At 36.9% G+C, this 24,380-nt stretch overlaps 1 pseudogene; it reads right to left on the bottom strand.

Annotated features, from left to right (window-relative positions):
- Positions 1-10,390: 10,390 nt before the first annotated feature.
- Positions 10,391-23,683, bottom strand: LOC138322047 (sodium/glucose cotransporter 4-like; annotated as a pseudogene).
- Between the last annotated feature and the right edge of the window lie 697 nt (positions 23,684-24,380).

Here is a 24,380-nt window from a genome sequence, read left to right as displayed (position 1 = left end):
TCACATCATCTATCATCCTCATTGTCCTCCTCCTTCCTCTTATCAATCACATCATCTATCATCCTCATCATCTCATTATCAATCACATCATCCATCATCCTCATTGTCCTTCCTCCTTCCTCTTATCAATCACATCATCTATCATCCTCATTGTCCTCCTCCTTCTCTTATCAATCACATCATCTATCATCCTCATTGTCATCTCCTTCCTCTTATCAATCACATCATCTATCATCCTCATTGTCCTCCTCCTTCCTCTTATCAATCACATCATCTATCATCCTCACTGTCATCTCCTTCCTCTTATCAATCACATCATCTATCATCCTCATTGTCCTCCTTCCTTCCTCTTATCAATCACATCATCTATCATCCTCATTGTCCTCCTTCCTCTTATCAATCCTCATCATCTATCATCCTCATGTCATTCTCTTTCCTCTTATCAATCACATCATCTATCATCCTCATTGTCCTCCTTTCCTCTTATCAATCACATCATCTATCATCCTCATTGTCCTCCTTCCTCTTATCAATCACATCATCTATCATCCTCATTGTCCATCTCCTTCCTCTTATCAATCACATCATCTATCATCCTCAATGTCCTCCTTCCTTCCTCTTATCAATCACATCATCTATCATCCTCATTGTCCTCCTCCTTCCTCTTATCAATCACATCATCTATCATCCTCATCCTCCTTCTCTTCATCAATCACATCCTATCCTCTTATCAATCACATCATCTATCATCCTCATTGTCCTCCTCCTTCCTCTTATCAATCACATCATCTATCATCCCTCATTGTCCTCCTTCCTCTTATCAATCACATCATCTATCATCCTCATTGTCCCTCCACCTTATCTTCCTCTTATCAATCACATCATCACTATCATCCTCACTGTCCTCCTCCTTCCTCTTATCAATCACATCATCTATCATCCTCATTGTCATCCTCCTTCCTCTTATCAATCACATCATCTATCATCCTCACTGTCATCCTCCTTCCTCTTATCAATCACATCATCTATCATCCTCATCCATCCTCCTTCCTCTTATCAATCACATCATCTATCATCCTCATTGTCCTCCTCCTTCCAATCCATCATCTATCATCCCATGCCTCCATCCATCATCTATCACCTCATCACTGTCCTCCTCTTCCTCTTATCAATCACATCATCTATCATCCTCACTGTCATCTCCTTCCTCTTATCAATCACATCATCTATCATCCTCACTGTCATCTTCCTTCCTCTTATCAATCACATCATCTATCATCCTCATTGTCCTCCTCCTTCCTCTTATCAATCACATCATCTATCATCCTCATGTCATCTTCCTTCCTCTTATCAATCACATCATCTATCATCCTCATTGTCCTCCTCCTTCCTCTTATCAATCACATCATCTATCATCCTCACTGTCATCTTCCTTCCTCTTATCAATCACATCATCTATCATCCTCATTGTCATCCTCCTTCCTCTTATCAATCACATCATCTATCATCCTCATTGTCCTCCTCCTTCCTCTTATCATCCATCATCTATCATCCTCATCCTTCCTCCTTTATCAATCACATCATCTATCATCCTCATTGTCCTCTTCTCCCTTCCACTTATCAATCACATCATCTATCATCCTCATTGTCCTCCTCCCTTCTCTTATCAATCACATCATCTATCATCCTCATTGTCCTCTTCCTTCCTCTTATCAATCACATCATCTATCATCCTCATTGTCCTCCTCCTTCCTCTTATCAATCACATCATCTATCATCCTCATTGTCCTCCTCCTTCCTCTTATCATCAATCATCATCATCCAATCATCCATCATTGTCCTCCTCCTCCCTCTTATCAATCACATCATCTATCATCCTCATTGTCATCTCCTTCCTCTTATCAATCACATCATCTATCATCCTCATTGTCCTCCTCCTTCCTCTTATCATCACATCATCTATCATCCTCATTGTCCTCCTTCCTCTTATCAATCACATCATCTATCATCTCATTGTCCTCCTTCCTCTTATCAATCACATCATCTATCATCCTCATTGTCCTCCTTCCTCCTCTTATCAATCACATCATCTATCATCCTCATTGTCCATTGTCCTCCTTCCTCTTATCCAATCACAATCATCTATCATCCTCATTGTCCTCCTTCCTCCTTATCAATCACCATCATCTATCATCCTCATTGTCCTCCTTCCTCTTATCAATCACATCATCTATCATCCTCATTGTCCTCCTTCCTCTTATCAATCACATCATCTATCATCCTCATTGTCCTCCTCCTTCCTCTTATCAATCACATCATCTATCATCCTCATTGTCCTCCTTCCTCTATCAATCACATCATCTATCATCCTCATCTGGCCTCCTTCCTCTTATCAATCACATTCATCTATCATCATCCTCATCAATTCACATCATCTAATCATCCTCCATTTATCAATCACATCATCTATCATCCTCATTGTCCTCCTTTCCTCTTATCAATCACATCATCTATCATCCTCATTGTCCTCCTTCCTCTTATCAATCACATCATCTATCATCCTCATTGTCCTCCTCCTTTCCTCTTATCAATCACATCATCTATCATCCTCACTGTCATCTCCTTCCTCTTATCAATCACATCATCTATCATCCTCATGTCATCTCCTTCCTCATATCAATCACATCATCTATCATCCTCATTGTCCTCCTTCCTCTTTATCATCACATCATCCATCCTCACTGTCATTCAAATTTCCTCTTATACAATCACATCATCTATCATTCATTGTCCTCCTTCCTCTTATCAATCACATCATCTATCATCCTCACTTGTTCCTCCTTTCCTCTATCAATCACATCATCTATCATCCTCATTGTCCTCCTCCTTTCCTCTTATCATCATCACATCATCTATCTCATCATCCTCATCTGTCATCCTCATCCTCCTTCCTCCTTATCAATCACATCATCTATCATCCTCATTGTCCTTCCTTCCTCTTATCAATCACATCATCTATCATCCTCACTGTGTACTCCTTCCTCTTATCAATCACATCATCTATCATCCTCATTGTCCTCCTTCCTCTTATCAATCACATCATCTATCATCCCACTGTCATTCTCATTCCTCTATCAATCACATCATCTATCATCCTCACTGTCATTCTCTTTCCTCTTATCAATCACATCATCTATCATCCTCATTGTCCTCCTTCCTCTTATCAATCACATCATCTATCATCCTCATTGTCCTCCCTTCCTCTTATCAATCACATCATCTATCATCCTCATTGTCCCTCCTTCCTCTTATCATCACATCATCTATCATCTCATTGTCTCCCCATCCTCACTTCCTCTTATCAATCACATCATCTATCATCCTCATTGTCTCCTCCTTCCTCTTATCAATCACATCATCTATCATCCTCATTGTCCTCCTTCTTCCTCTTATCAATCACATCATCTATCATCCTCATTGTCCTCCTCCTTCCTCTTATCAATCACATCATCTATCATCCTCATTGTCATCTTCCTTCCTCTTATCAATCACATCATCTATCATCCTCATTGTCCTCCTTCCTCTTATCAATCACATCATCTATCATCCTCATTGTGTCCTCCTTCCTCTTATCAATCACATCATCTCGATCATCCTCCTTCATTTATCAATCACAACGTCCTCCTTCCTCTTATCAATCACATCATCTATCATCCTCATTGTCCATCCTCCTTCCTCTTATCAATCAACATCATCTATCATCCTCATTGTCCACCTCCTTCCTCTTATCAATCACATCATCTATCATCTCATTGTCCTCTTCCTTCCTCTTATCAATCACATCATCTATCATCCTCATTGTCCTCCTTCCTCTTATCAATCACATCATCTATCATCCTCATTGTCTCCTCCTTCCTCTTATCAATCACATCATCTATCTCCTCATTGTCCTCCTTCCTCTTATCAATCACATCATCTATCATCCTCATTGTCCTCCTCCTTCTTCTTATCAATCACATCATCTATCATCCTCATTGTCCTCCTTCCTCTTATCAATCACATCATCTATATCCTCATTGTCCTCCTCCTTCTCTTTATCAAATCACATCATCTTCATCCTCATTGTCCTCCTTCCTCTTATCAATCACATCATCTATCATCCTCACTGTCCTCTTCCTTCCTCTTATCAATCACATCATCTATCATCCTCATTGTCCTCCTTCCTCTTATCAATCACATCATCTATCATCCTCACTGTCATCTCTTCCTCTTATCAATCACATCATCTATCATCCTCATTGTCCTCCTCCTTCCTCTTATCAATCACATCATCTATCATCCTCATTACATGTCCCATTCTCCTTCCTCTTATCAATCACATCATCTATCATCCTCATTGTCCTCCTCCTTCCTCTTATCAATCACATCATCTATCATCCTCATTGTCCCTCCTTCCTCTTATCAATCACATCATCTATCATCCTCATTGTCCTCCTTCCTCTTATCAATCACATCATCTATCATCCTCATTGTCCCCTCCCCTTACCCACTTATCAATCACATCATCTATCATCCTCATTGTCCTCCTTCCTCTTATCAATCACATCATCTATCACTCCTCATTGTCCCTCCTCCTTCCTCTTATCAATCACATCATCTATCATCCTCATTGTCATCCTCCTTCCTCTTATCAATCACATCATCTATCATCCTCATTGTCCTCCTCTTCCTCCTCTTATCAATCACATCATCTATCATCCTCAAATGTCCTCCTTCTTCTCTTATCAATCACATCATCTATCATCCTCATGTCCTCCTTCCTCTTACCTCTTATCAATCACATCATCTATCATCCCTCATTGTCCTCCTCCTTCCTCTTATCAATCACATCATCTATCATCCTCATTGTCATCTCCTTCCTCTTATCCCATCATCATCATCACTCATTCATCAATCCTCATTGTCACTCCTCCTCTTATCCAATCCTCATCTATCATATCATTGTCCTCCTCATCATCTATCATCATCTATCATTTGTCCTCCCCTTCCTCTTATCAATCCACATCAACTATCATCCTCACTGTCATTCTCCTTCCTCTTTATCAATCACAATCATCTATCACATCCTCATCCTGTCCTCTTCTCTCCTCTTATCAATCACATCATCTCATCATCCTCACTGTCATCTTCCTTCCTCTTTACTCCAATCACATCATCTATCATCTCTCATTGTCCAATTCTCTCCTTCCTCTTATTCAATCGCATCATCTATTCATCCTCATTGTCATCTTCCTTCCTCTTATCAATCACATCATCTATCATCCCATCATTGTCCTCTTCCTTCTCTTATCCAATCACATCATCTATCATCCTCACTGTCATCTTCCTTCCTCTTATCAATCACATCATCTAATATCATCCTCAATTGTCCTCCTCCTTCCTCTTCATCAATCACATCATCTATCATATCCTCATTGTCCTCCTTCCCTCTTATCAATCACATCATCTTCATCCTGGTCATCCTCTCCTTCCTCTTATCCCACATCATGTATCCTCCACTCTTCCTTCCTTATCAATCACATCATCTATCATCCTCATTGTCCTCCTTCCTCTTATATCAATCACATCATCTATCATCCTCATTGTCATCCTTCCTTACCTCTTATCAATCACATCATCTATCATCCCTCATTGTCCTCCTTCCTCTTATCAATCACATCATCTATCATCCTCATTGTCTCCTCCTTCCTCTTATCAATCACATCATCTATCATCCTCATTGTCCTCTCCTTCCTCTTATCAATCACATCATCTATCATCCTCATTGGTCCTCCTCCATCCACTTATCCAATCACATCAATCTATCAACCTCATTGTCCTCCTTCCTCTTATCAATCACATCATCTATCATCCTCATTGTCCTCCTCCTCCTCTTATCAATCACATCATCTATCATCCTCACTGTCATTCTGTCCTTCCTCTTATCAATCACATCATCTATCAATCCTCATTGTCCTCCTCCTTCCTCTTATCAATCACATCATCTATCATCCTCACTGTCCTCCTCTTCTCTTTATCAATGCATCACATCATCATCCTATCATCTCATCATGTCCTTCCTCTTATCAATCACATCATCTATCATCCTCATTGTCTCTTCCTTCCTTCTTATCAATCACATCATCTATCATCCTCATTGTCCTCCTCGCCTTCCTCTTATCAATCACATCATCTATCATCCTCATACATGTCCTCCTCCTCCTCATAGTCAATCACATCATCTATCATCCTCACTGTCATCCTTCCTTTCCTCTTATCAATCACATCATCTATCATCCTCATTGTCCTCCTCCTTCCTCTTATCAATCACATCATCTATCATCCTCATTGTTCCCCTCCTTCCTCTTATCAATCACATCATCTATCATCCCTCATTGTGCTCCTCTTCCTCATATCAAATCACATCATCTATCATCCTCATTGTCCTCCCTTCCTCTTATCCATCACATCATCTATCATACCTCATTGTTCCTCCTTCCTCTTATCAATCACATCATCTATCATCCTCAATTGTCCTCCTTCCTCTTATATCAATCACATCAACTAGTCATCCTCACATCACATTGTCATTCCTTCCTCTTTTCAATCACATCATCTATCATCCTCATTGTCTTCCTCCTCTTTCCTCTATCATCACATCATCTATCATCCTCTTATCAATCCTCATCCTCCTCATTGTCCCTCTTATCAATCACATCATCCTATCATCCTCACTGTTCATTCTCTATCCTCTTATCAATCACATCATCATATCATCCTCATTGTCCTCCTCCTTCCTCTTATCAATCGCATCCATCTTATCATCCTCATTGTTCCTCCTCCCTTTCCTCTTATCAATCACATCATCTATCATCCTCACAGTCCTCCTTCCTCTTATCAATCACATCATCTATCATCCTCATTGTCCTCGTCCTTCCTCTTATCAATCACAACATCTATCATCCTCATTGTCCTCCTTCCTCTTATCAATCACATCATCTATCATCCTCATTTGTCCTCTCCCTTCCTCTTATCAATCACATCATCTATCATCCTCATTGTCCTCTTCTTCCTCTTATCAATCACATCATCTATCATCCTCATGTTTCCTTTACTCCCTTCCTCTTATCAATCACATCCTCTATCATCCTCATTGTCCCTCATCCTCTCTTATCAATCACATCATCTATCATCCTCACTGTCACCTCCTTCCTCTTATCAATCACATTCATCTATCATCCTCATTGTCAATCTTCCTTCCTCTTATCAATCACATCATCTATCATCTCATTGTCCTCCTCCTTCCTCATATCAATCACATCAATCTATCATCCTCATTGTCCTCCTCCTTCCTCTTATCAATCACATCATGCTATCATCCTCAATGTCCTCTTCCATCAATCTCTTATCCCTCACACCTCATCAATACATCAACCTCATTGTCCTCCTTCCTCTTATCAATCACATCATCTATCATCCTCATTGTCCTCCTTCCTCTTATCAATCACATCATCTATCATCCTCATTGTCATTCCTCCTTCCTTCTTTATCAATCACATCATCTATCATCCTCACTGTCAATCTCTTCCTCTTATCAATCACATCATCTATCATCCTCATTGTCCTCCTCCTTCCTCTTATCAATCACATCATCTATCATCCTCACTGTCATCTCTTTCGTTCCTCTTATCAATCACATCATCTATCATCCTCATCGTCCTCCTCCTTCCTCTTATCAATCTACATCAATCTATCATCCTCATTGTCCTTCCTCTTATCAATCTCATATCTCTCATCCTCAATCACATCATCTATCATCCACCATCATCTTCCTCCTCCTCCTCTTATCAATCTCAACATCTATCATCCTCATTGTCATCCTTCCTCCTTCCATCATCTATCAATCACATCATCTATCATCCTCATTGTCCTCTCTCCTTCCTCTTATCAATCACATCATCTATCAATCCTCATTGTCCTCCTCCTTCCTCTTATTCAATCACATCATCTATCATCCTCATTGTCCTCCTTTTCTTCCTCTTATCAATCACATCATCTATCATCCTCATTGTCCTCCTCCCTTCCTCTTATCAATCACATCATCTATCATCCTCATTGTCCTCCTTCCTCTTATCAATCACATCATCTATCATCCTCATCAATCACATTCATCCATCATCCTCCTCCATTCCTTTCTTATCAATCACATCATCATCTATCATCCTCACATCCATGTCCTCCTTCCTCTTATCAATCACATCATCCTATCATCCTCATTGTCAATCCTCTTTCCTCTTATCCAATCCACATCATCTATCATCCTCATGTGTCCTCACTCTCTTCCTCTTATCAATCACATCATCTATCATCCTCATTGTCCTCCTCCTTATCAACTTCTCTATCATCCTCACTTATCAATCATTCATCATCTATCATCCTCATTGTCCTCCTTCCTCCCTTCTTCATCAATCACATTGTCCTCATCTCTTATCAATCACTCATATATCCCTCATTGTCCTCCTCGCTTCCATCTTATCAATCACATCATCTATCATCCTCATTGCCCTCCTTCCTCTTATCAATCACATCATCTATCACCTCAATTTTGTCCCTCGCTCCTTCCTCTTATCAATCACATCATCTATCATCCTCATCAATCCAATCAATCAATCATCCTCCATGTCCTTCTCCTCCTTATCAATCACATCATCTATCATCCTCAATGTCCTCCTTCTCTTATCAATCTCTATCATCTCAATCACATCATCAATCATCATCATCATTGTCCTCCTTCAATCACATCATCTATCCATCTCACTGTCCTCTTATCAATCACATCAATCTATCATCCTCATTGTCCTCCTCCTTCCTCTTGATCAATCACATCATCTATCAATCCTCAATGTGTCATCCTTCCTTCCACATTATCAATCGCATCAAATCTATCATCCTCATTGTCCTCCTCCTTCCTCTTATCAATCACATCATATATTTCAGCCTCACGTCATCATTTGTCCTTCTTCCTCTTATCAATCACACACATCATCTCATATCATCCTCCCTCATCAATGTCATCTATCATCCTCAATCCTTCCTTCCTCTTTATCAATCCACATCATCTATCATCCTCACTGTCCTCCATTCTTCCTCTTAATCAATCACATCATCTATCATCCTCATTGTCCCCTCCTTCCTCTTATCAAATCACATCATCTATCATCCTCATATGTCCTCCTCCTTCCTCTTATCAAAATCACATCATCTATCATCCTCATTGTCCTCCTTCCTCATATCAATCACATCATCATCATCCCTATCATCCCTCCTTCCTCTTATTGTCCTCCTTCCTCTTATCAAATCACTCCTTCCGCCGCATCTTATCTAATTAAAATGACACATCACTAAAAAATCTCAAAAAAAATCAACAAAACGAAAACAAACAATAAAACAATATTCAATTAAGTCATTAACAAAAAAATTAAAAAAAAAAACGCGTATCGTCAAAGTCCGATTTAAAATATCAATAAATTGTGAATATATTTTGAGTACTTTACGATCTTACTACTGATCCCTTTTTTGACCAAGTAAAAACCATATAGAGTGCAATAGAAAACAATCTTAATACATACCGATACTTTTTAGGTGAAATATAAGGTTTTCTCAAGGAAGCGCTCTATGATGTAGATAAAAATTAAAAAAAAAAATAGGTCAAAATAACAAAATTTTCAAAGTTGTCTTACAAGTGTATACAAAACTATCCTTTGCAGCCAAAAAAATCCCTGACAAACCATTGTGATTTGCATTTAAAAAAAAGTTATGTACATGTCAAACCATCATTAGTCTATTAGAATAGATGTTGACATGAATATACCTGTTTCGTTCTCAAAAGAAATATGTAGCCTTCATGTTAGCCTTCATTTTTGCACCTAACTTGTGGGGATATAGTTTTGGTAAAAATGAGGTAAGGTAAAACAATCCTCGTAAATTGCAAACTTCAAATGTCACAGATATAAAATTGTCTTCTAAAGCGTTTACAACATAATTCTGAATATACAAATCTCAAGAAAATAGACTCAAAAAAACACACGAAACGCAGATGATATAATTTGATGTTGAAGGTTCTGTTCTCTGAAGATCAAGTTTTGCGTAAACTTTCACATATGCCATACCCATGAGGTCAATATGTGCACTAAAACTAGTAAAACCGATACAAAGTGTAAGCATACCATTCGGAAACGAATTGTTTTTTCAAAACACTATTGCAAATAGACATCAGATGCATTTTTGGATTTGGATGCCGATCAGTATTTATCATGTTTTACTGCATTGGTTCCTTGATTTCCCTCTCCATTCAATTGAAATAACCAGACAAAAATGCAACAACCATGACAAAGGATGGCTGCATTATATATTAAGAAGTTGTTTGGCACATTTTGTTTGGTGTACAAATTCTTCCCTTCGGTGATCAATAGTTTATTTCTGCAACCTGGTCTTCTGAGCTTCCGCACACAACTGCAACAAAGCGCTTGTACCAAGGAGACGATTCATTGATAGTCGAATGCTCGTCTTCTGTAAAGAAGAAAAAATTCTAAGATAAGAATATATCATGTTATAAACATTAAGAGAAATATTAACTATTAGGGGTCTTATAAAGAGTTTCACTTGAAGCCAATTCATATTCACCGCAATCTAGTTGTTGTATCGGAGAGTTCCATCGCTGACTAATGACTATATAAAGCCAAGCTGTTCTATTTATTGATATTACACGACCGTATAGGCATGCGCAAAGGAAGGAAGTCTAGTTACTGTGGAACGACTTAAAGAACCGTTTGTTGAGCTTTTGTTGATAAAGACATGCGCATTACATTCTTAAAATATCCTGTGCACACGCCAATCGCACATCATGTTACTAAAGTAGTTTCTCGATTCCACGCTATAGTTTCACTACGGTCACTATAGCCTGTGCTTAAACTCGCCGTATAAAAGTCAATAAAAATATTGGCTGACCTAAAGTCGTCTTTTCCGTGGCATTGGCGACATTAGATTCTTGGTCAGGACACGTGAGTGTCACTTTGCTTTCTTTCATCCAAGACCTGTGGCTTGCTGTTGCGTTGTCCCCCTGCCTTGTATTTTGGTCCACCATGTTACACCAATTAGCTGTAAGATATAGATGTAAGATTTATAGAGATATAAGATTATTGGATATATTTTAATGATTAAGCGGCAAGTCAATTGTAGTGACGTGAATATAGGAATGAACTTAAGAAAACAGTTTTGTTTTGCATTTTAAGCATAAATGTTCGTTCTTTCCTAAAACTAAATCTGTACATTTACTAATTACATGTTAGTCAAAATTATTTACTTATTTACTATTTTCTTAGATACAATGTTAATAAAGAAATCCTAGGCAATCACTCTGGCATGCGGGGGGGGGGGGGGGGGGGGGTCCAGCAAATTTTGAAATAAATGAGCATTGCATGATATTCAACAACTATAGAAATAAAACACACCACCACAGAGAACATAGCGGCATACAGATGTCACCTGCGTCTGGTAGCAATCACATAATATGTGCGTGTCACCTAAGTAAGACCCACATTTGGTTTCCTTTGCCACAAGAAGACACAAAATGTTTATGAAAGATCAATTCTCAATGTTTTCATATTTTCACTAAATTATTAGCAGAAATCTAATCTTTCCTTTTATGCCAGTCCTCATACTGGCCTCATCCTCCGTCCGTTTTACTGGATGAACAGTTGCTGATGACGAAAACTGTAGCCACTGCTGTTATGGCGAGGATCATTACAACACCAAAATAGAGATAGTTGATGGTCAGACAGACTGGACGGGTGTCCTTCCTCGCACACCACAGTCGGTTTGTGGATAAAAACGAACTCCAAAGACAAGGGCAGAACTATACCACACACCCCCCCACACACGTGACCGTACAATCTAAAACCCCAGAACGCTCCACTACAACCAATTACACAATTCGATATTTAATTTAACTGATATCCTATGCTCTTCAAATACAACTTGTATCAGCACGTACCAAAGTGTTAGATACTATGACATACTAGGGTTTAACAATCAGAATATCTCTATAAGGATATATGCGCATGAGCGTAGCATTTTTAAACTCTAATCATCAAGTGGTGTTAATACTTTCTTATATTATGATATTGATTTCCTTTTTTTCCTATTATATATTCCACCATGTGGACCGTATTTTTTGTATCGCGTCTAGTCCTTGTAGAAGATAATCTTGAGAATTTAACGTTATATTTTTTGATCACTTGATAACTTCTTTGCCCCCAAATTCTGATAATATAAACAAATCATTAGAAATGTTGGTGAAACCATTAATCAACGACTCAATAGTACAAATTGATCATACGTTCTCTGTGGTAATCCCTTCCAGAATATAGAGAACAGGAAGAGGATACCAGTAGGTGCCCCTAGGTAGGCTTTCCATTGCCGTCATGGTACTGGAACAACTTCCCGCCCTGGGACGACTTTGACCAGAGGGATCCATAGAACACTCACAACACACATTGATTAGCTACAAATAAACCTGTCGGATGAGTAATTAATACAGTTACTATACTAACATTAACTGAACCCCAAAACAGAGCCATTATCTATGTATGGTGTCTTAATGAAATTATAATATCTACAGAATGAGAGAAATGTCATTTCAACGGTAAGATTCCTAAGGTTTCAATAAAAATACATGTTTTCAGTACATTAAAACAAACATGGCAACTGTCTTATTTCACTCTAATCTATGGGCATGTTATTAATGGTCATTGTCACCACGGAATATTGGGGAATATGCAGTTATTTTATCCTGACCTGCCCACAATGAGTAGTTCCCGTGTGCGATGCCTTTACTCTTATCCGTCGCCATATGTCCATGGTAAATACAGTACTAGAACTGTTAAATATTGACGGCAGGGAACTCATAAATGGCGGACACCATGACGGCCATCAAGAGACCATCGCAGACCTACAAATAAACAGAAATTGGCTTGTAATTTCACATGAATGTGCAGAAGGCATGCTCAACGACATAAAACATAATTATGGTATATATTTAACATGATTGAATTTGAGTCATGTCTCACTCCTAAAGTACAAAGTAACGGCATCATGACACATACAGATAATAGTGTTGCGTACGGACTAAAGTAAAATAGAAATAGGAATAAAACATCAGAATTAGAAAGAAAGTTCAAGGAATGTGGATAATGAACACAATGTATTCATACGTTTAACTCGGTTAGGAAATTGAATTACTATAAATAATTATTTCAAATGATTAAAACATGAAAAACATAACTATATACCTGTACGATTTGACAACAATGTATTAGCCATGACGTTTTTGTAAACACATTTCTTACTGTAACCTACCGACCGGAAGTAGTTCCAGCACCCAATTTGGGATATGCAATATTAGAGCAACCGACCGGGTTATCACATATCCGAGAACATTCTTCAGGATCAACGCACCCAACCTCATCGTACAAAGGCAAAAGTATCACTCAAATAAAAACTATACATATCGCCCTTTATAAGAATTTTATATTTTAATAATCAAAAATAAATAGTTATATCATAATAAAACGATCCACACCGCCCTTATTAAAGAATTTTCATATTTTGATAAATATAACAGGACACAATAATCAGTAATAAATTAAATATTTTAATGAAGAATCCAGTTTTCATCACAATGGGGGACACGGCTAGTTAAAGTACTATTGGTAATTTTCTCTTTCATACTTTTTAATGTCATTAGACATTTTCGTCAAGTCGCATGAATTTAGTATAAATGATGAGATGATAATTACCTGGATATATAACACCCTGCTGATCATACCAGGGAAGACAATTAGGAAGAGGGGCAGAGAGTCTTCAGGTAAACCTGCTAAGATAGAGCCGCTTTTGCGTGAGACAGGTTCTTTAGCCCCCTAAAGATCGTTGAACAATTACCTGCCAACATCGTGATGAGTATATAATTTAAGTAATTTTCGTTACACTAAACATTCCTATTTGATATGAAATGTGGATCCTATTTAATATATATACTTCGGACATGTGTGGTACTTATTATCAATGCAATAGCTTATACGCATACATCATAAAATCAATTATCTTTGACAAAGCAAAACGTAAGTTTTCAAATAGCTGCATTGCATTTGTAAAGGATATTGTTGATTCTATTGTAAATGAATTTTGATTCCACATTGCTCTCTGAATATGTATTTGCAGTCACGAAAGCTATTAATCAATTCCTTACTCCCTACCTTATCGGAGGCCTTATGACTTCACTTTATGATATCTGATACCATCACCTTATTGACCATACCTGGTCACAGCACCAAACCACAGACATCCTAGTGAGCTTTGGAGGACACAAGGCCAGGCCAGGGATAGTCCCCACTGACTGGGTCGAGGAACACTTGGAAAGCGTCGTCTTTGGGAATTCCACATGTTGTTGCGTTATTTCGGATCTTTGGGATTGCTTCCATATACTCAGTTTTCAAAGATTCTAAGCCACCAAACTTCTGAAACCCTGAAAAATGGATAAACAAATTTTGTATTTTGTAAACCCGACATAGCGTAAGAGAGCGTTGCCATGTTGGCATCGCAAACTGAGTGACATGTACTAATTAGGTATCATGACTTTCAAAACTTTATTTTGAAAATGCGAATAAACTCAAAATCAAAACACCAGTGTATGCAGGTCCATTAATGATAATGATGAATTATTTGATGCTTACCGTTTTCGAAAGCAAATGAAGTATATATTTGATTTCAGTTATGACAAAATTATTAATTTCCTCACTCGTGCGAAGATTGCTTAACTTAGGCGGATATTTTAATGACTAATGTACTTCACTCAGTACCTCACCTATAACTGTGATGGAAAGAGAGCCCAGAATCATGACTGTGGTTTGGAAGGTATCAGTGTACATTACGGCAGTCAATCCACCTGTAGATAGGCAATGCAATACAAGTACTACAAGTACTCAATTTAAATCTGGCAAGCAAGTCAGCAATGCGGCTCTGACACATGCAGAGAAAGGAACAAAACTGCAGGATGTCCTCGACAGGGAAAAGTTTGAAAACGTAAGCAAGTACTGTTTAAAAGCTTTTAACAGGTCAAATAATCCGACGTCAAAGTAAGTAACAAACTATGTAAGACAAATTCGTTGTACATATAAAAGTCTTTATATATTAAAATGTAAGATATGCACATTTCGGAAATAAAATTTCTACTCTAATTTTCAGGCACTTATTTGACATTGACATAAAAGTAGGTTGCCATACTTGAGGGTTGGATTGGTGAGATGAATCTTTAGTATGTGGATAATTACCGAAGCATGTGTTTATGTATTGCGTATTATGTAGAGAACTATATCATAAAAAATCGTTAGTGATATTATACGATGAATCATAACACAGTGTATTTTACACTGCTCACCAAGGATAGTGTACACTCCAGTAATCACCAGCAGTACAATGATTGACAGGTACATGTCCCCATCCCAAGGTCATCTGGATAAACATGGACCCGGCGAAGATGCTTACCTGAAACGACGAAGCCACACCCTTCAACAATAAAGTAAAGGACAGTATTACACACCAAATTTAAATCAAGATAACGAAATAATCGTTGCTTACATATGTCATCTTCTTGTAATTATATTTTAGTACGGTCTGGAAATTTTTTTTTTTTTTGTGACAAAATGCATCGATTATGTAGAGAAAACCGTTTCCAGTGTGTTTTTACCGTCGTAATGGTGTTCAGCCGCACGAACTGCAAGATTTCTTGGAACTAGTAGGTAAGTGATGATTATTTTCCTTGAAACTTTTGACCTTTTTGCAATTCATGATCTCGTTTGCAGCTTTGAGTTTTGAATTTGTTTTACAGTGTATCTTTTGGATACCGAAAGAATATGCACACGCACCGTTTAATAGGGGTTCCTAAATACGGGTAATTACAGTGACCGTGACTGTTTTAGGAATCAGAGCACGTGGAGTATGTACCAAATATTAATAGAATTACAAGAGTCGCAACTATTTAGCAAAACATCCGATTCCATTGCACTACATGAAAAAGAAATCTTAACTTCATATGTAATAGAACACCATAAAAAATGGGGGTTTTGATATGATAACCATAACCTTATAAAAGGTTATCAAATGGGCAATTATAGTATCAAATTAATAGATAAAGTTTGGCTATAAAATCTTACAGCTAGCTTGGAGACTACATATAGCACTAGAGCGATACAACAAAGGTACGTCCTCAACTTCCGGCCACCGTGGCGTTTTCTCAATGTACTCAGGAAGTGTATATACCTGCTCAAATAAATAATCAGAAATTAGCAATAGATTTAATTTAATAGTTTTTTTTATCGCAAATGAAACCTAAAGCTGACAGTGCAAGTTAAAAAGCATGCATTTGATTTGGAAGAAAAATGAATTTTTCTTTGAAAAGTTTAAGAGATATTTCCCAGTTATGACAGTGTCGTATCCAAGAAAGTGGCAGCCATTTTTCTTTTTGCTCTGCTTAGTTACCTTCACACTGGCCAACCCCCTTTATAAAGTACGGGACTTGACCCACCTGCTTCATTCCAAACATAGCTTGTCCCGATATTGCAAATAACAATGTCAAACTGAAAATAAAAACACTGCACTCGCCTGACAAGGTTCTCATTGAAATAATATACTTGCAGATATGTGTACGGTTTATCGTTTGTCACTTATGTGGAAAAATTATTTTGACAAACATGTAAATGACAGCTTAGATGAGTTGACGTATTTTGTTGCCAAAACAAGCCCCATATTACGGTGGCTGATTTGTGCCATTTCGTCTTTTCGTCTTTTCGCCCCGAAAAGACGAGAATTAAGAAACCTTCATTTTCGTCTTTTCGTCTTTTCGCCCCGAAAAGACTAAAAGACGAAAAGTCAAACACGAAAAGACGAAAGTGATACACGCTAATTAGCGACTTTGATTCTCGTCTTTTCGCTTTCAAAAACTTCTTTTCGTCTTTTAGCCCCGAAAATCGTCTTTTAGCCCCGAAAAGACGAAAATTAACAAACCTTAATTTTCGTCTTTTCGTCTTTTCGCCCCGAAAAGACGAAAATTAACAAACCTTAAATTTTCGTCTTTTCGTCTTTTTGTCTTTTCGCCCCGAAAAGACGAAAATTACATACCTTAAATTTCGTCTTTTCGTCTTTTCGGGGCGAAAAAGACGAAAAATTAACAAACCTTAAATTTCGTCTTTTCGGGGCGAAAAGACGAAAATATTAACAAACCTTAAATTTCGTCTTTTCGTCTTTTCGGGGGCGAAAAGACGAAAATTAACAAACCTTAATTTCGTCTTTTCGTCTTTTCGCCCCGAAAAGACAAAAAATTAAAAACCTTAATTTTCGTCTTTCGTCTTTTCGCCCCGAAAAGACGAAATTAACAAACCTTAAATTTCGTCTTTTCGTCTTTTCGGGGCGAAAAGACGAAAATTAACAAAACCTTAAATTTCGTCTTTTCGGGGGGCGAAAAAGACGAAAAATTAACAAACCTTAAATTTCGTCTTTTCCTTCTTTTCGCCTATGGAAAAGACGAAAATTAACAAACCTTAATTTTTCGTCCTTTCGTCTTTTCGTCTTTTCGTCTTTTCGCCCCGAAAAGACGAAAATTAACAAACCTTAGATTTCGTCTTTTCGTCTTTTCGGGGCGAAAAGACGAAAATTAACAAACCTTAAATTTCGTCTTTTCGCCTTCCGGTCTGGTGTGGAAGTCATTTTGAAATCTTTTTATCTTAATATTGACTTAATTGTTCAATATGGAAGCATCAAAGTAGTTTATGATAACAAATCGATTTATTAAATTGATAGTATTACAAGTATCTTCATCAATAACTAAGATCAGAAGTTTTCAAACAGAAGTCAACATGTTTGTTTACAGCAGTTACGTAGATTTCTCACACGTGGCATATGCCACGTGCTACTAACAGATTCATCATTCCGCAAATCCTTTAGCGTGATTGATACATTTTTTGAAGTTCATTAATATCTTATTTTTGTGTTCTAATCGCCCTCTTTAGCAATTACGCTTATCAAAACATCGCTGTGTAAATGTAAGGACCATAATGAACTTAAGATGCTAAAACATAGCACTTACAGGAGTTGCCTCCACCCTACACGGCGGGTACTATTTGAAAGCGTTTGAACCACGGATAAACTTGCTTAACAAAATAATTTATGAAAGAACAACTCGTGAAGACTTTGAGTTTAAAGGAAGGACTTGTACCAAGAAATTGCTAAAATACAGTTAATTATAACAGTCAATCAGTAGGTACATATGTACTGTGCATTATTTGAAAAGACATACATGACATGGTCTTCATCATAATGTGTTACATTAAGAAATTACATTATAATCTCCGTCGTATATGATAGATGACAAAGTATATCTGTAATTTTGTTATTTGTAAAATTTTTTTTCGGGGCGAAAAGGCGGAAAGACGAAAAGACGAAAATTAAGGTTTGTTATTTTTCGTCTTTTCGCCCCGAAAAGACGAAATTTAAGGTTTGTTAATTTTCGTCTTTTGTCGCCCCGAAAAGACGAAAAGACGACGAAATTTTAAGGGTTTGTTTAATTATTCGTCTTTTCGGGCGAAAAGAGACGAAAAAGACGAAATTTAAAGGTTTGTAATTTTCGTCTTTTCGGCCCTTTTTCGCGAAAAGACGAAAAGACGAAAAGACGTCTTTTCGGGGCGATTTTTCGAAGGCGAAAAGACGAAAATTAAAGGCGCTAATTAGCGTGCTTCACTTTCGTCTTTTTGTGTTTGACTTTTCGTGTCTTTCGTCTTTTCGCCGCGAAAAGATGAAATTTAAATTTGTTAATTTTCGTCTTTTCGGGGCGAAAAGACGAAAAGACGAGAATTAAAGATATTTAATTTTCGTTAATTTTCGTCTTTTCGGGGCGATGAGACGAAAAGACGAAAAGACGAAATGGCATAAATCAGCCACCGTTACCATATACCTTTATAGGAAATTGTTTTGGACAACTGCTTGGTGTGTATGTATGTGTATAGACTGACCACTCGTGTGTCGATTCACGCGCTTTGTATAGGTTTTTTTTTAGAGCACCGGATACAGGTTAGAGAGAAAAACAAAAATGGCTGACCTCGACAGGGGGTTGTCTCATAAACGATTCTTGAAATACAGGTGTGCTTATTTTTTAAATTTCAATCAAGAACTTTTTAACTTGCATTGTCGGCTTTAAAATATAAGAAAATGATGGGCGATAAATGAAATCCAGAGTAAATGTTTACATGTATTTGTCCACCTACCCCAGCCGATATGTAGACAGGGAGGAACAGCCAGGCACAGAGTAGGATCAGGAATATCACCTAAAAGTAAAACAGTTATTTCCGTAACAATATCAATGTGTGAAAACCACAAAAAAAAACCTAGAGAAACCTCGCACAGGTGACCCATATGTATTCACGTCCTATAGGCGAATATAAGTATTGTATCACCAACGAACAATTCAAAAATCAAATATGTAGGTATTTCTTCGTGTCCCCGTTAACGACAAAATAAACCAAAACTATACGTACAAACCATTCGTATAGGACCATAGATATTCCAGAGGAGGCTCCTGCCCCCGCCAGTCCAACGAAGTGTTCACTACCAATGTTACTGGAGAACAGCGAGGCTCCATCTTAAAAGAAGCAAGAGTGTACATGTTATGACACGATGGGTGAAATCTGCTGTGACGAAGTGTGTTGCAAGTTATGTAATATCAGAACGATACAACAAATATGACTCCGTACTAAAATGGTCTCACATTGTTTTACATTATACATCATAAACAATAGATTCTATAATTAATTTTATATAATATATAATTTTTTATGAAATGTCTTTCGTTAAGATTTTCTGATTTTAAATGACGCAGAGCAGTACATATTTCCCTTCAAATCTTGTAAGAGGAGTAAAATAAGTGTTTTTTTATGTGGCGCTGATATATGTAAATTACATTTGTTCTTATTATTAAGAATAACTGGAGATGTATTGTGCTTGGTAAATTTTATCATTATCAAACAGGCAGTTCTGATTTCTCACGAAGACCTTGATCAGTAATACACAAGTTTACATACATATAGATTTTCAAGTTTAATCTGAAAATCTTAAGAGGTCGTGTTTATATTCCATACCCTGCTAGTACTTACAGCGAACCCATGGCATTGACCTCCCGGCTAGAAAGTAGCTCTTCACATTCCCCCTGTTAGGTCTACGGAGCGACTGTAATAGATAACGGCAAAATACTCACAAACATAATTATCATTGTCAACAAGGCATCAATCAGGTTTACGCAATGGTGCTGAATATTTTTCATTATGCAATTTGCAGTAAGAATAGGACCAAAATGCGGGTCAAAAAATTCACTCGGCAATTTTAATTTGACAGGATAATTTACTTTGAAAACCAATGCGTTGTATATATAACATGTATATTATTAAATAGATGTTGAGGACTAAAATCCTCGTCTAGGAAATTATCATTGTCCTCAAATCATGGATTGTCAAGACGAAGGTCAATGTTATTCTGGTGTTTGTACGTTAAATGTACTGCAGACTATTTTATTTTCGTGAGCAGTTGACCTACACATGTAGTTAACCATTCGGCACTTGTTAAAACCCGACGACAAATGCAGACAATCATGTTGTTTAGTGAGCTGAACATTTCATTGTGGACAACACTATATGTCATGCTTGGACACTTACCCACAGGCCAACTCCGATTACTATGATAAAGTAGCTGACCACGATGAGGATGTCCGCCCAGTGAGTAAGACCCTTGACCATGATGTACGTGATATAAAACACAACTCTTCTTAATGCGCCACTGTAACAGATAGCATCATATACCCTAAATCAACGTACAATGTATTTAACGTTCTTTTCAGATTTTCTCATGGCAATTTAATTTCGCGTGTTATTGTTGAACAGGTCTGTTTGTCCTGTATTAAAACGGGTTCTTGGTGTCTTATTTTATGCTAATTTTAACTAGTCGAGATTAAGTCGCATGCAATAAGGTGGTTAATACTACTGAATTATAACATAGCATGAATGCCTTTAGGAAGTTATCCGACAAAGATTTACAATATGAGAAATGAATATTTATATATCCTCTGTATTACTGCTACTATGTAATACTCGAACGCAATTTTGTAATCATATGTCACTTTGTCTTATTTTCAAGAGGAGCTACATGATTGACTGGTAAAAGTTAAGCAATCAACAAATTTCCTTTTATCAACCAAATAACCCCAAAACATTTATATTACTTGTATTTTTCCCAACCAATGGTTTGTGTACGTCCATTATTTTGATTGATTTTAATTAACACATAATGTATTAGATATCATCAACATACACTTACAGTACATTACAATTTACCAAAAAGTCAAATCAGTCAAAACTTCGAAAATCTAATCAAATTAACTATACGTCTTTGGTTAGGTGATCTTTGGTATGACATTATGACTATAGTTTTTCAGTAACATTGTTATGACGATCATCCTAAAGCTTATAAGGAACAGCGTGTTTTGAAGACACGTTAGATATCACAGTCATCTCATGCAGCAACATTTTGCCCAGTGCTTTGTTTGTTAAAATTGGCTGGCTTTGTCACTGTAAATATTTCATATACAAATAATACAGGTATTTGGGGCTTCTTTGTTCAGAAATAAAACTTGTGGTCACTGTAAATGTTTCATACACAGCGAATATAGGTGTTAGAGGCTTCTTTGTTCAGAAATAAAACTTTCTGTCACTGTAAATGTTTCATACACAGCGAATATAGGTGTTTGGGTCTTCTTTGTTCATAAATAGAACTTATGTTCACTGTAAAATGTTTCATACACAACTAATATAGGTGTTTGGGGTTTCTTTGTTCAGAAATGAAACTTGTGGTCACTGTAAATGACCTCGATGCCTTTGCTACAGATGTCTATAGCTCCTACTATACATGTATATTATACAGAATACACCCTGTCCCGTCATCTTACAGAGATTTTGAGTAAACCTAACAGACTAGCCACGGTGTAGACTCCCATATAAATCGTAATATGAAACGGCAGAATTATACATGTACCGAAATATTCCTTTGGTTAATGGTACAGACATAAAACAACTTTAAACGACACTCTGTAACGTGATACAACACATAAAGGTAGACAATACGATTTTTGAGCAACAAAGGCCATGCAATATAAATCATATGTTTTTTTATACTTTAACTCGTCACCAGTGAAATAAAAATAATAAAATAAAATATATCATTTGCAGACAATTGAGGTATTATAATCAATTTCATTTCTCGTGGTCTTACCTGGAGATGCCGCAGCGATTCACCGATTCTCAAAAACCTTCTTCTCTGATACAAAGAAAAGACCCGAACTATGATAAAGATGGGCCTCGCTGGAGACCTTGTGGCCTGAATAAAAAATAGATAAGGTTGATAAATTATCAACAGAGCATGACCCACGTATTGTAAGATGAGTTTCACATCTCTAGTACTTCATAAGGTAACAGCATTCAACTTTTGAAGATGTCTTTAAATATAAGTTTATATGAAAGGATTATGTACAATTTTCATATTTTTTAAGGTCGACTAGATGTTTCATAAAAAAAGTGAATATCTTATGTGACCATTTCTAAGACTATATTGTAGATTTAAATGCAATCAAAAGTACCAGTTCGAAACAAACGGTTCGGTTGAGACACGTACAGTAGTTACTTTAAAGATAATCCACCGCCAACATAACATGGATGATAATTATCCTTTAGACAATGATTGATGTTAAATCGTGTATCTATGTGTAATTGATACAAAATTGTATGTAAAATACTTTGTTTTCCATCTGTTATCTGTGCAAGCATTATCTGAATCCGTATAAAGCATTTTGTCATGGAGTTTGCCGGGACGCAATAAATTATTTTAAAGTCACACTATACGTAATATGAATATCAACAGAAAGTCAAGTTAGATTCGACCCCGATATTGTTAATATTTGTAGATGTAGTTAAAATTAATTTATATCAAATAATATTAGGAAAATTTCGTAGTAACTTTGGTAAAGCATTTGTTGAAAGTCGATACTTTGAAACATTACTTCATTATAAAATGGTCACCATAGAAATATACGTTGGCTGATTTATGCCATTTCGTCTTTTCGTCTTTTCGTCTTTTCGCCCCGAAAAGACGAAAATTAAATATCTTAATTCTCGTCTTTTCGTCTTTTCGCCCCGAAAAGACGAAAATTAACAAACCTTAATTTTCGTCTTTTCGTCCTTTCGCCCCGAAAAGACGAAAAACAACAAACCTTAATTTTCGTCTTTTCGCCCCGAAAAGACGAAAAATAACAAACCTTAATTTTCGTCTTTTCGTCTTTTCGCCCCGAAAAAATACAAATTACAGATATACTTTGTCATCTATCATATACGACGAAGATTATAATGTAATTTCTAATGTACAATTATGATGAAGACCATGTCGTGTATGTAGTCAAAATGTCTTTTCAAATAATACACAGTACATTGTACCTACTGATTGACTGTTCTAATTACTGTATTTTGAGCAATTTCTTGGTACACGTTCCTTCCTTAAACTTCAAGTGTTTCACGAGTTGTCTTTTCATAAAATTATTTTTGTAAACAAGTTTATCCTTGGTTTCAAACGCTTTCAAATATTTACCCGCCGACAAAACTTTTTTTAAAGTTGTGTTGTAGGGGGAGGCAACTCCTCTAAGTGCTTGTTTAGCATCTTAAGTTCATTATGGTCCTAAATAAATACACGCCAATGTTTTGATAAGCGTAATTGCTAAAGAGGGCGATTAGAACACAAAAAAATAAGATATTAATGAATTTTAAAAAAATGTATCAATCACGCTAAAGGATTTGCGGAATGATGAATCTGTTTAGTGGCACGTGGCATATGCCACGTGTGAGAAATCTACGTAACTGCTGTAAACAAACATGTTGACTTCTGTTCTTAGTTATTGATGAAGATACTTGTAATACTATCAATTTAATAAATCGATTGTTATCATAAACTTCAATTTGATGCTTCCATATTGAACAATTAAGTCAGTATTTAAGATAAAAAGATTTCAAAATGACTTCCACACCGGACCGGAAGGCGAAAAGACGAAAAGACGAAAATTAAGGTTTGTTAATTTTCGTCTTTTCGGGGCGAAAAGACGAAATTGAAGGTTTGTTAATTTTCGTCTTTTCGGGGCGAGAAAAAAATTA

This window comes from Argopecten irradians, chromosome 4 (genome assembly GCF_041381155.1).
Source record: "Argopecten irradians isolate NY chromosome 4, Ai_NY, whole genome shotgun sequence".
NCBI lineage: Eukaryota > Metazoa > Mollusca > Bivalvia > Pectinida > Pectinidae > Argopecten > Argopecten irradians.
The sequence above is the reverse complement of the archived record's forward strand: the minus strand, read 5'-3'. Positions and strand labels throughout refer to the sequence as shown.